The sequence below is a fragment of the Lampetra fluviatilis genome, unplaced genomic scaffold (assembly GCF_964198595.1).
Source record: "Lampetra fluviatilis unplaced genomic scaffold, kcLamFluv1.1 SCAFFOLD_184, whole genome shotgun sequence".
Classification (NCBI taxonomy): domain Eukaryota; kingdom Metazoa; phylum Chordata; class Hyperoartia; order Petromyzontiformes; family Petromyzontidae; genus Lampetra; species Lampetra fluviatilis.
This window is the reverse complement of record NW_027621618.1, coordinates 21209-35000: the sequence shown is the minus strand read 5'-3', so window position 1 is coordinate 35000 and position 13792 is coordinate 21209. Positions and strand designations below refer to the sequence as shown.

Here is a 13792-nt window from a genome sequence, read left to right as displayed (position 1 = left end):
GCCAGTAGAGCCACGGCAGGCTCAGTAGAGCCAGGCTCAGTAGAGCCGGAGCCAGTAGAGCCAGGGGCAGGTTCAGTAGAGCCAGGGGCAGGCTCAGTAGAGCCAGGGGCAGGCTCAGTAGAGCCAGGGGCAGGCTCAGTAGAGCCAGGGGCAGGCTCAGTAGAGCCAGGGGCAGGCTCAGTAGAGCCAGGGCCAGGCTCAGTAGAGCCAGGGCCAGGCTCAGTAGAGCCGGAGCCAGTAGAGCCAGGGCCAGGCTCAGTAGAGCCGGAGCCAGTAGAGCCAGACTCAGTAGAGCCGGAGCCAGAGCCGGGATTGAGGCTCAGCTGGAACGTGACCGGACTGAGTTTGTGACCAGCGGGAAGCCCCCTTCAGACGTGCAGGTAGAGAGACTGTGTGTCACTGTGTGTGTGTGTGTGTCACTGTGTGTGTCACTGTGTGTGTGTGTGTGTCACTGTGTGTGTGTGTGTGTCACTGTGTGTGTGTCACTGTGTGTGTGTCACTGTGTGTGTGTGTGTCACTGTGTGTGTGTGTGTGTCACTGTGTGTGTGTGTGTGTCACTGTGTGTGTGTCACTGTGTGTGTGTGTGTGTGTCACTGTGTGTGTGTGTGTGTCACTGTGTGTGTGTGTGTGTCACTGTGTGTGTGTGTGTGTGTCACTGTGTGTGTGTCACTGTGTGTGTGTCACTGTGTGTGTGTGTGTGTCACTGTGTGTGTGTGTCACTGTGTGTGTGTGTGTCACTGTGTGTGTGTGTCACTGTGTGTGTGTGTCACTGTGTGTGTGTGTGTCACTGTGTGTGTGTGTCACTGTGTGTGTGTGTGTGTCACTGTGTGTGTGTCACTGTGTGTGTGTCACTGTGTGTGTGTCACTGTGTGTGTGTGTGTGTCACTGTGTGTGTGTCACTGTGTGTGTGTCACTGTGTGTGTCACTGTGTGTGTGTGTGTGTGTCACTGTGTGTGTCACTGTGTGTGTGTGTCACTGTGTGTGTGTGTGTGTGTCACTGTGTGTGTGTGTGTCACTGTGTGTGTCACTGTGTGTGTGTGTCACTGTGTGTGTGTGTGTGTCACTGTGTGTGTGTGTGTCACTGTGTGTGTCACTGTGTGTGTGTGTGTGTGTCACTGTGTGTGTCACTGTGTGTGTGTGTCACTGTGTGTGTGTGTGTGTGTCACTGTGTGTGTGTGTGTCACTGTGTGTGTCACTGTGTGCGTGTGTGTCACTGTGTGTGTGTCACTGTGTGTGTGTGTGTCACTGTGTGTGTGTGTGTCACTGTGTGTGTGTCACTGTGTGTGTGTGTGTCACTGTGTGTGTGTCACTGTGTGTGTGTCACTGTGTGTGTGTGTGTCACTGTGTGTGTCACTGTGTGTGTGTGTGTCACTGTGTGTGTGTCACTGTGTGTGTGTGTGTCACTGTGTGTGTCTGTGTGTCACTGTGTGTGTGTGTGTCACTGTGTGTGTGTGTGTCACTGTGTGTGTGTGTGTCACTGTGTGTGTGTGTGTGTGTCACTGTGTGTGTGTGTGTCACTGTGTGTGTGTGTGTCACTGTGTGTGTGTGTGTCACTGTGTGTGTGTCACTGTGTGTGTGTCACTGTGTGTGTGTGTTTCACTGTGTGTGTCACTGTGTGTGTCTGTGTGTCACTGTGTGTGTGTGTCACTGTGTGTGTCTGTGTGTGTGTGTGTTACTGTGTGTGTGTCACTGTGTGTGTGTCACTGTGTGTGTGTGTCACTGTGTGTGTGCGTGTCACTGTGTGTGTGTGTCACTGTGTGTGTGTGTCACTGTGTGTGTGTGTCACTGTGTATGTGTGTGTCACTGTGTGTGTGTGTCACTGTGTGTGTGTGTGTCACTGTGTGTGTGTGTGTCACTGTGTGTGTGTGTGTCACTGTGTGTGTGTGTGTCACTGTGTGTGTCTGTGTGTCACTGTGTGTGTGTGTCACTGTGTGTGTCTGTGTGTGTGTGTGTCACTGTGTGTGTGTCACTGTGTGTGTGTCACTGTGTGTGTGTCACTGTGTGTGTCTGTGTGTGTGTGTGTCACTGTGTGTGTGTCACTGTGTGTGTGTGTGTCACTGTGTGTGTGTGTCACTGTGTATGTGTGTGTCACTGTGTGTGTGTGTCACTGTGTGTGTGTGTGTCACTGTGTGTGTGTGTGTCACTGTGTGTGTGTGTGTCACTGTGTGTGTGTGTGTCACTGTGTGTGTGTGTGTCACTGTGTGTGTGTGTGTCACTGTGTGTGTGTGTGTCACTGTGTGTGTGTGTCACTGTGTGTGTGTCACTGTGTGTGTGTGTGTGTCACTGTGTGTGTGTCACTGTGTGTGTGTGTGTCACTGTGTGTGTGTCACTGTGTGTGTGTCACTGTGTGTGTGTGTGTCACTGTGTGTGTGTGTGTGTGTCACTGTGTGTGTGTGTGTGTCACTGTGTGTGTGTGTGTCACTGTGTGTGTGTGTGTGTGTCACTGTGTGTGTGTGTGTCACTGTGTGTGTGTGTGTCACTGTGTGTGTGTGTGTCACTGTGTGTGTGTGTGTCACTGTGTGTGTGTGTTTCACTGTGTGTGTCACTGTGTGTGTCTGTGTGTCACTGTGTGTGTGTGTCACTGTGTGTGTCTGTGTGTGTGTGTGTTACTGTGTGTGTGTCACTGTGTGTGTGTCACTGTGTGTGTGTGTCACTGTGTGTGTGTGTCACTGTGTGTGTGTGTCACTGTGTGTGTGTGTGTCACTGTGTGTGTGTGTCACTGTGTGTGTGTGTGTCACTGTGTGTGTGTGTGTCACTGTGTGTGTGTGTCACTGTGTGTGTGTGTGTCACTGTGTGTGTGTGTGTCACTGTGTGTGTCTGTGTGTCACTGTGTGTGTGTGTCACTGTGTGTGTCTGTGTGTGTGTGTGTCACTGTGTGTGTGTCACTGTGTGTGTGTCACTGTGTGTGTGTCACTGTGTGTGTCTGTGTGTGTGTGTGTCACTGTGTGTGTGTGTGTCACTGTGTGTGTGTGTGTCACTGTGTGTGTGTGTCACTGTGTATGTGTGTGTCACTGTGTGTGTGTCACTGTGTGTGTGTGTGTCACTGTGTGTGTGTGTGTCACTGTGTGTGTGTGTGTGTGTCACTGTGTGTGTGTGTGTCACTGTGTGTGTGTGTGTCACTGTGTGTGTGTGTCACTGTGTGTGTGTCACTGTGTGTGTGTGTGTGTCACTGTGTGTGTGTGTCTGTGTGTGTGTGTGTGTCACTGTGTGTGTGTGTGTCACTGTGTGTGTGTGTGTGTCACTGTGTGTGTGTGTCACTGTGTGTGTCTGTGTGTCACTGTGTGTGTGTGTCACTGTGTGTGTCTGTGTGTGTGTGTGTCACTGTGTGTGTGTCACTGTGTGTGTGTGTGTGTCACTGTGTGTGTGTGTGTCACTGTGTGTGTGTGTCACTGTGTGTGTGTGTCACTGTGTGTGTGTGTGTCACTGTGTGTGTGTGTGTCACTGTGTGTCTGTGTGTCACTGTGTGTCTGTGTGTCACTGTGTGTGTGTGTCACTGTGTGTGTGTCACTGTGTGTGTGTGTCACTGTGTGTGTGTGTGTCACTGTGTGTGTGTGTGTCACTGTGTGTGTCTGTGTGTCACTGTGTGTGTGTGTCACTGTGTGTGTCTGTGTGTGTGTGTGTCACTGTGTGTGTGTCACTGTGTGTGTGTCACTGTGTGTGTGTGTCACTGTGTGTGTCTGTGTGTGTGTGTGTCACTGTGTGTGTGTCACTGTGTGTGTGTGTGTGTGTCACTGTGTGTGTGTGTGTCACTGTGTGTGTGTGTGTGTCACTGTGTGTGTGTGTGTGTCACTGTGTGTGTCTCACTGTGTGTGTCACTGTGTGTGTCACTGTGTGTGTCACTGTGTGTGTGTGTGTCTGTGTGTGTGTGTGTCACTGTGTGTGTGTCATTGTGTGTGTGTCACTGTGTGTGTGTCACTGTGTGTGTGTGTGTCACTGTGTGTCTGTGTGTGTGTGTGTCACTGTGTGTGTGTCACTGTGTGTGTCTGTGTGTGTGTGTGTCACTGTGTGTGTGTGTGTGTCACTGTGTGTGTGTGTCACTGTGTGTGTCTGTGTGTGTCACTGTGTGTGTGTCACTGTGTGTGTGTGTGTCACTGTGTGTGTCTGTGTGTGTGTGTGTCACTGTGTGTGTGTGTCACTGTGTGTGTGTCACTGTGTGTGTGTGTGTGTCACTGTTTGTGTGTGTCACTGTGTGTGTCTGTGTGTGTGTGTCACTGTGTGTGTGTCACTGTGTGTGTGTCACTGTGTGTGTGTGTCACTGTGTGTGTCTGTGTGTGTGTGTGTGTGTCACTGTGTGTGTGTGTGTCACTGTGTGTGTGTCACTGTGTGTGTGTGTGTGTGTCACTGTGTGTGTGTATGTGTGTGTGTCACTGTGTGTGTCTGTGTGTGTGTGTGTCACTGTGTGTGTCACTGTGTGTGTGTGTGTCTGTGTGTGTGTGTGTGTGTCAGTGTGTGTGTGTCTGTGTGTGTGTGTCACTGTGTGTGTGTCACTGTGTGTGTGTGTCTGTGTGTGTGTGTGTGTCACTGTGTGTGTGTCACTGTGTGTGTGTGTGTCTGTGTGTGTGTGTCACTGTGTGTGTGTCACTGTGTGTGTCTGTGTGTGTGTGTGTCACTGTGTGTGTGTGTCACTGTGTGTGTGTGTCACTGTGTGTGTGTGTGTGTCACTGTGTGTGTGTGTCTGTGTGTGTGTGTCACTGTGTGTGTGTGTCACTGTGTGTGTCTGTGTGTGTGTGTGTCACTGTGTGTGTCACTGTGCGTGTGTGTGTCTGTGTGTGTGAGTGTCACTGTGTGTGTGTGTCTGTGTGTGTGTGTCACTGTGTGTGTGTCACTGTGTGTGTGTGTGTCACTGTGTGTGTGTCACTGTGTGTGTGTGTCTGTGTGTGTGTCACTGTGTGTGTGTCACTGTGTGTGTGTGTGTCACTGTGTGTGTGTGCCACTGTGTGTGTGTGTGTGTCACTGTGTGTGTGTGTCACTGTGTGTGTGTGTCACTGTGTGTGTGTGTGTCACTGTGTGTGTGTCACTGTGTGTGTGTGTCACTGTGTGTGTGTGTGTCACTGTGTGTGTGTGTCACTGTGTGTGTGTGTCACTGTGTGTGCGTCACTGTGTGTGTGTGTCTGTGTGTGTGTGTCACTGTGTGTGTGTCACTGTGTGTGTGTCACTGTGTGTGTGTGTGGCACTGTGTGTGTGTCTGTGTGTGTGTCACTGTGTGTCACTGTGTGTGTCACTGTGTGTGTGTGTCACTGTGTGTGTGTCACTGTGTGTGTCACTGTGTGTGTCTGTGTGTGTGTGTCTGTGTGTGTGTGTCACTGTGTGTGTGTGGCACTGTGTGTGTGTGTCTGTGTGTGTGTCACTGTGTGTCTGTGTGTGTGTCACTGTGTGTGTGTCACTGTGTGTGTGTCACTGTGTGTGTGTGTCACTGTGTGTGTGTGTCTGTGTGTCTGTGTGTGTCACTGTGTGTGTGTGTCTGTGTGTGTGTCACTGTGTGTGTGTGTATCTGTGTGTGTGTCTGTGTGTGTGTCACTGTGTGTGTCACTGTGTGTGTGTCACTGTGTGTGTGTCAATGTGTGTGTGTGTGTCACTGTGTGTGTGTCACTGTGTGTGTGTCATTGTGTGTGTGTGTCACTTTGTGTGTCACTGTGTGTGTGTCACTGTGTGTGTGTTTCACTGTGTGTGTGTGTCACTGTGTGTGTGTGTGTCACTGTGTGTGTCACTGTGTGTGTGTCTGTGTGTGTGTGTCACTGTGTGTGTGTGTGTCACTGTGTGTGTGTCACTGTGTGTGTGTGTGTCACTGTGTGTGTGTGTGTCACTGTGTGTGTGTGTCACTGTGTGTGTGTGTCTGTGTGTGTGTGTCTGTGTGTGTGTGTGTCTGTGTATGTGTGTCACTGTGTGTGTCACTGTGTGTGTGTCTCACTGTGTGTGTCACTGTGTGTGTGTCTCACTGTGTGTGTCACTGTGTGTGTGTGTCACTGTGTGTGTGTGTCACTGTGTGTCACTGTGTGTGTGTGTGTCACTGTGTCTGTGTGTGTGTCACTGTGTCTGTGTGTGTGTGTCACTATGTGTGTGTGTCACTGTGTATGTGTGTCTGTGTGTGTGTGTCACTGTGTGTGTCAATTTGTGTGTGTGTCACTGTGTCTGTGTGTGTCAATTTGTGTGTGTGTCACTGTGTGTGTGTCTGTGTGTGTCACTGTGTGTGTGTGTGTCACTGTGTGTGTGTGTCACTGTGTGTGTGTGTGTGTCACTGTGTGTGTGTCTGTGTGTGTCACTGTGTGTGTGTTTGTGTGTGTGTCACTGTGTGTGTGTGTGTGTCTGTCTGTGTCTGTGTGTGTCTGTGTCACTGTGTCTGTGTGTGTCACTGTGTGTGTCACTGTGTGTGTGTGTCACTGTGTGTGTGTCACTTTGTCTGTGTGTGTCTGTGTGTGTGTGTGTGTGTATCTGTGTCTCTGTGTGTGTGTCACTGTGTGTGTGTCACTGTGTCTGTGTGTGTGTGTGTCACTGTGTGTGTGTGTCTGTGTGTGTGTGTCTGTGTGTCACTGTGTGTGTGTGTCTGTGTGTGTGTGAGTGTGTGTGTGTCTGTGTGTGTGTGAGTGTGTGTGTGTCTGTGTGTGTGTCTGTGTGTGTGTGTCTGTGTGTGAGTGTGTGCCTGTCTGTGTGTTTGTGTCTGTGTGTTTGTGTCTGTGTGTGTGTGTGTCTGTGTGTGTGTGTCTGTCTGTGTGTGTCTGTATGTGTGTGTGTCTGTCTGTGTGTCTGTGTGTTTGTGTCTGTGTGTGTGTGTCACTGTGTGTGTCAATTTGTGTGTGTGTCACTGTGTCTGTGTGTGTCAATTTGTGTGTGTGTCACTGTGTGTGTGTCTGTGTGTGTCACTGTGTGTGTGTGTGTCACTGTGTGTGTGTGTCACTGTGTGTGTGTGTCACTGTGTGTGTGTGTGTCACTGTGTGTGTGTCTGTGTGTGTCACTGTGTGTGTGTTTGTGTGTGTGTCACTGTGTGTGTGTGTGTCTGTCTGTGTCTGTGTGTGTCTGTGTCACTGTGTCTGTGTGTGTCACTGTGTGTGTCACTGTGTGTGTGTGTCACTGTGTGTGTGTCACTTTGTCTGTGTGTGTCTGTGTGTGTGTGTGTATCTGTGTCTCTGTGTGTGTGTCACTGTGTGTGTGTCACTGTGTCTGTGTGTGTGTGTGTGTCACTGTGTGTGTGTGTCTGTGTGTGTGTGTCTGTGTGTCACTGTGTGTGTGTGTCTGTGTGTGTGTGAGTGTGTGTGTGTCTGTGTGTGTGTGAGTGTGTGTGTGTCTGTGTGTGTGTCTGTGTGTGTGTGTCTGTGTGTGAGTGTGTGCCTGTCTGTGTGTTTGTGTCTGTGTGTTTGTGTCTGTGTGTGTGTGTGTCTGTGTGTGTGTGTCTGTCTGTGTGTATCTGTGTGTGTGTGTGTGTGTCTGTCTGTCTGTGTGTCTGTGTGTTTGTGTCTGTGTGTGTGTGTCTGTGTGTGTGTCTGTGTGTTTGTGTCTGTCTGTGTGTGTCTGTGTGTGTCTGTCTGTGTGTCTGTGTAGACGTATAGAGCCAACGAGTGAGTGAGAGACTGGGTGAGTGAGTGACTCACTGAGCCAACGAGTGAGTGAGAGACTGGGTGAGTGAGTGACTCACTGAGCCAGGAAGTGAGAGAGAGACTGGGTGAGTGAGTGACTCACTGAGCCAGGGAGTGAGTGAGAGACTGGTTGAGTGAGTGACTCACTGAGCCAATGAGTGAGTGAGAGACTGGGTGAGTGAGTGACTCACTGAGCCAGGGAGTGAGTGAGAGACTGGGTGAGTGAGTGACTCACTGAGCCAACGAGTGAGTGAGAGACTGGGTGAGTGAGTGGCTCACTGAGCCAGGGAGTGAGTGAGAGACTGGGTGAGTGAGTGACTCACTGAGCCAACGAGTGAGTGAGAGACTTGGTGAGTGAGTGACTCACTGAGCCAACGAGTGAGTGAGAGACTGGGTGAGTGAGTGACTCACTGAGCCAGGGAGTGAGTGAGAGACTGGGTGAGTGAGTGGCTCACTGAGCCAACGAGTGAGTGAGAGACTGGGTGAGTGAGTGACTCACTGAGCCAGGGAGTGAGTGAGAGACTGGGTGAGTGAGTGGCTCACTGAGCCAGGGAGTGAGTGAGAGACTGGGTGAGTGAGTGGCTCACTGATCCAGGGAGTGAGTGAGAGACTGGTTGAGTGAGTGACTCACTGAGCCAGGGAGTGAGTGAGAGACTGGGTGAGTGAGTGACTCACTGAGCCAGGGAGTGAGAGAGAGACTGGGTGAGTGAGTGACTCACTGAGCCAGGGAGTGAGTGAGAGACTGGGTGAGTGAGTGACTCACTGAGCCAGGGAGTGAGAGAGAGACTGGGTGAGTGAGTGACTCACTGATCCAGGGAGTGAGTGAGAGACTGGGTGAGTGAGTGACTCACTGAGCCAGGGAGTGAGTGAGAGACTGGGTGAGTGAGTGACTCAATGATCCAGGGAGAGAGTGAGTGGGAGAGTGAGTGAGTGGGTGAGTGAGTTAGCCAGGGAGTGAGTGAGTGAGCGAATGGTTGAGTGAGTGAGTGGGTGAGTGAGTGAGTGAGTGGGAGAGTGAGTGAGTAAGTGGGTGAGTGAGTGGGAGAGTGAGTGAGAGAGTAGGTGAGTGAGTGGGTGAGCCAGTGAGTGAGCCAGTGAGCGAGCGAGTGAGCGAGTAAGTGAGCCAGTGAGCGAGTGAGTGAGCCAGTGAGTGAGTGAGTGACTGAGTGAGCGAGTGAGTGAGCCAGTGAGCGAGTGAGTGAGCGAGTAAGTGAGCCAGCGAGCGAGTGAGTGAGCGAGTGAGTGAGCCAGTGAGTGACTGAGTGGGTGAGTGAGTGAGCGAGTGAGTGAGCGAGTGAGTGAGCCAGTGAGTGACTGAGTGGGTGAGTGAGTGAGCGAGTGAGTGAGCCAGTGAGCGAGCCAGTGAGTGACTGAGTGGGTGAGTGAGTGAGCGAGTGAGTGAGCCAGTGAGCGAGTGAGTGAGCCAGTGAGCGAGTGAGTGAGCGAGTGAGTGAGCGAGTGAGTGAGCCAGCGAGCGAGTGAGTGAGTGACTGAGTGGGTGAGTGAGTGAGCGAGTGAGTGAGCCAGTGAGCGAGTGAGTGAGCGAGTGAGTGAGCCAGTGAGTGACTGAGTGGGTGAGTGAGTGAGCGAGTGAGTGAGCGAGTGAGTGAGCCAGTGAGTGACTGAGTGGGTGAGTGAGTGAGCGAGTGAGTGAGCCAGTGAGCGAGCCAGTGAGTGACTGAGTGGGTGAGTGAGTGAGCGAGTGAGTGAGCCAGTGAGCGAGTGAGTGAGCCAGTGAGCGAGTGAGTGAGCGAGTGAGTGAGCGAGTGAGTGAGCCAGCGAGCGAGTGAGTGAGTGACTGAGTGGGTGAGTGAGTGAGCGAGTGAGTGAGCCAGTGAGCGAGTGAGTGAGCGAGTGAGTGAATGAGTGAGCGAGCGAGTGAGCCAGTGAGCGAGCCAGTGAGTGACTGAGTGGGTGAGTGAGTGAGCGAGTGAGTGAGCCAGTGAGCGAGTGAGTGAGCGAGTGAGTGAGCCAGCGAGCGAGCCAGTGAGTGACTGAGCGAGCGAGTGAGCGAGCGAGCCATTGAGTGACTCACTGAGCCGCCATCAGCGAGCCAGCTTTGCAGTGCCACGATTCACCGATCCGCGCACCATCTGCGTGAATCTGCGAGCCAGGCGATTCACCGAGCCTCAGCTGCCCGTGGCTCGGTGAGCCGCCCCCGTGGCTCAGTGAGCCGTCCCCATGCCTGGCTCACCGGCCCGGGCGGGCGATGCCGGGAGCCGGGCCAGGAGCCGCAGCCGAGGGCTCGCAGACTCCCTGCGGAGATGGAGCGGTGGGTCGGCACGGAAGGGATCGGCTAGGAGGACCCCGTCACAGCAAGTGAGAGGCTCACTCGCTCGCTCGCTCGCTCACTCACTCACCAACTCACTCACCAACTTACTCACCAACTCGCTCGCTCACTCACAAACACACTCACCAACATACTCACCCACACGCTCACCAGCACGCTCACCAACTCGCTCACCGCTCGCTCGCTCGCTCACACACCAACTCGCTCGCTCACTCACCAACTCGCTCACCAACTCGCTCAACAACTCGCTCGCTCACTCACCAACACACTCACCAACTCGCTCGCTCACTCACCAACTCGCTCGCTCACTCACCAACTCGCTCACCAACTCGCTCACCAACTCGCTCGCTCACTCACCAACACACTCACCAACTCGCTCGCTCACTCACCAACTCGCTCGCTCACTCACCAACTCGCTCACCAACTCGCACACCAACTCGCTCGCTCGCTCACTCAGTCACCAACTCACTCACCAACTCGCTCGCTCACTCACCAACACACTCACCAACATACTCACCCACACGCTCACCAGCACGCTCACCAACTCGCTCACCAACTCGCTCGCCAACACACTCACCAACTCGCTCACCGCTCACTCGCTCGCTCGCTCACCAACACGCTCACCAACTCGCTCACCAACACGCTCGCTCGCTCACCAACTCGCTCACCAACTCGCTCACCAACACGCTCGCTCGCTCACCAACACGCTCACCAACTCGCTCACCAACACGCTCGCTCGCTCACCAACACGCTCACCAACTCGCTCACCAACACGCTCGCTCACTCACCAACTCGCTCACCAACTCGCTCACCAACTCGCTCACCAACACGCTCACCAACTCGCTCACCGCTCGCTCGCTCACTCACCAACTCGCTCGCTCACTCACCAACTCGCTCACCAACTCGCTCACCAACTCGCTCGCTCGCTCACCAACTCGCTCACCAACTCGCTCGCCAACACACTCACCAACTCGCTCACCGCTCACTCGCTCGCTCGCTCACCAACTCGCTCACCAACTCGCTCACCAACTCGCTCACCAACACGCTCACCAACTCGCTCACCAACTCGCTCACCAACTCGCTCACCAACACGCTCGCTCGCTCACTCGCTCGCTCGCTCACCAACACGCTCACCAACTCGCTCACCAACACGCTCGCTCGCTCACCAACTCGCTCACCAACTCGCTCACCAACTCGCTCGCTAACACACTCACCAACTCGCTCACCGCTCACTCGCTCGCTCGCTCACCAACACACTCACCAACTCGCTCACCAACTCGCTCACCAACACGCTCGCTCGCTCACCAACTCGCTCACCAACTCGCTCACCAACTCGCTCACCAACTCGCTCACCAACACACTCACCAACTCGCTCATCACTCACTCGCTCGCTCACCAACACACTCACCAACACGCTCACCAACTCGCTCACCGCTCACTCGCTCGCTCGCTCACCAACACGCTCACCAACTCGCTCACCAACTCGCTCACCAACACACTCACCAACACGCTCACCACTCGCTCGCTCGCTCACCAACTCGCTCACCAACTCGCTCACCAACTCGCTCACCAACACACTCACCAACTCGCTCATCACTCACTCGCTCGCTCACCAACACACTCACCAACTCGCTCACCAACTCGCTCACCGCTCACTCGCTCGCTCGCTCACCAACACGCTCACCAACTCGCTCACCAACTCGCTCACCAACACACTCACCAACTCGCTCACCGCTCGCTCGCTCACCAACACGCTCACCAACACACTCACCAACACACTCACCAACACACTCACCAACACGCTCACCAACTCGCTCACCAACTCGCTCACCAACACACTCACCAACTCGCTCACCGCTCGCTCGCTCGCTCACCAACACGCTCACCAACACACTCACCAACACACTCACCAACACACTCACCAACACGCTCACCAACTCGCTCACCAACTCGCTCACCAACACACTCACCAACTCGCTCACCGCTCGCTCGCTCGCTCACCAACACGCTCACCAACACACTCACCAACACGCTCACCAACACACTCACCAACACACTCACCAACACGCTCACCAACTCGCTCACCAACTCGCTCACCAACACACTCACCAACTCGCTCACCGCTCGCTCGCTCGCTCACCAACACGCTCACCAACACACTCACCAACACGCTCACCAACACACTCACCAACACACTCACCAACACGCTCACCAACACACTCACCAACACACTCACCAACACGCTCACCAACACACTCACCAACACACTCACCAACACGCTCGCTCGCTCACCAACACGCTCACCAACTCGCTCACTCACCAACACACTCACCAACACGCTCACCAACACACTCACCAACACACTCACCAACACACTCACCAACACACTCACCAACACGCTCGCTCGCTCACCAACACGCTCACCAACACACTCACCAACACACTCACCAACACACTCACCAACACACTCACCAACACGCTCACCAACTCGCTCACTCACCAACACACTCACCAACACGCTCACCAACACACTCACCAACACGCTCACCAACACACTCACCAACACACTCACCAACACGCTCGCTCGCTCACCAACACGCTCACCAACTCGCTCACTCACCAACACACTCACCAACACGCTCACCAACACGCTCGCTCGCTCACCAACACACTCACCAACACACTCACCATCACACTCACCAACACACTCACCAACACACTCACCACCACACTCACCAACACACTCACCACCACACTCACCACCACACTCACCACTACACTCACCACCACGCTCACCACCACACTCACCACCACACTCACCACCACACTCACCACTACACTCACCACTACACTCACCACCACACTCACCACCACACTCACCACTACACTCACCACCACACTCACCACTACACTCACCACCACACTCACCACCACACTCACCACCACACTCACCACCACACTCACCACCACACTCACCACCACACTCACTACCACACTCACTACTACACTCACCACTACACTCACCACCACACTCACCACCACACTCACCACTACACTCACCACCACACTCACCACTACACTCACCACCACACTCACCACCACACTCACCACTACACTCACCACCACACTCACCACCACACTCACCACCACACTCACCACCACGTTCACCACCACACTCACCACCACACTCACCACCACACTCACCACTACACTCACCACTACACTCACCACCACACTCACCACCACACTCACCACCACACTCACCAACTCGCTCACCAACTCACTCACCACCACACTCACCAACACGCTCACCAACTCGCTCACCAACACACTCACCAACACACTCACCAACACGCTCACCAACTCGCTCACCAACACGCTCACCAACACGCTCGCTCGCTCACCAACACGCTCACCACTCGCTCGCTCGCTCACCAACACACTCACCACACACTCACCAACACACTCACCAACACGCTCACCAACACACTCACCAACACGCTCACCAACACACTCACCAACACACTCACCAACACGCTCACCAACACACTCACCAACACACTCACCAACACGCTCACCAACACACTCACCAACACACTCACCAACACGCTCGCTCGCTCACCACCACACTCACCAACTCGCTCACCAACTCGCTCACCAACTCGTTCACCAACACACTCACCAACTCGCTCGCTCGCTCACCACCACACTCACCAACTCGCTCACCAACTCGCTCACCAACTCGTTCACCAACACACTCACCAACACGCTCGCTCGCTCACCACCACACTCACCAACTCGCTCACCAACACACTCACCAACTCGCTCACCAACATGCTCACCAACACGCTCACCAACACACTCACCAACTCGCTCACCAACATGCTCACCAACACGCTCACCAACACGCTCACCAACTCGCTCACCAGCACGC

General features: G+C 53.8%; 1 long non-coding RNA gene across 1 annotated transcript in view; it reads left to right on the top strand.

Moving 5' to 3' along the window:
• The window catches only part of LOC144955487 (uncharacterized), a 9971-nt gene extending 73 nt beyond the window's left edge, over positions 1–9898 (top strand). Inside the window, exons 1-3 of the long non-coding RNA XR_013641690.1 lie at positions 1–175; positions 254–380; positions 9683–9898. The exon at positions 1–175 is cut by the window's left edge and continues 73 nt beyond it. This is a non-coding gene — a long non-coding RNA (uncharacterized LOC144955487). The remainder of the gene's footprint in view (positions 176–253; positions 381–9682) is intronic.
• The last annotated feature ends 3894 nt before the right edge of the window (positions 9899–13792 follow it).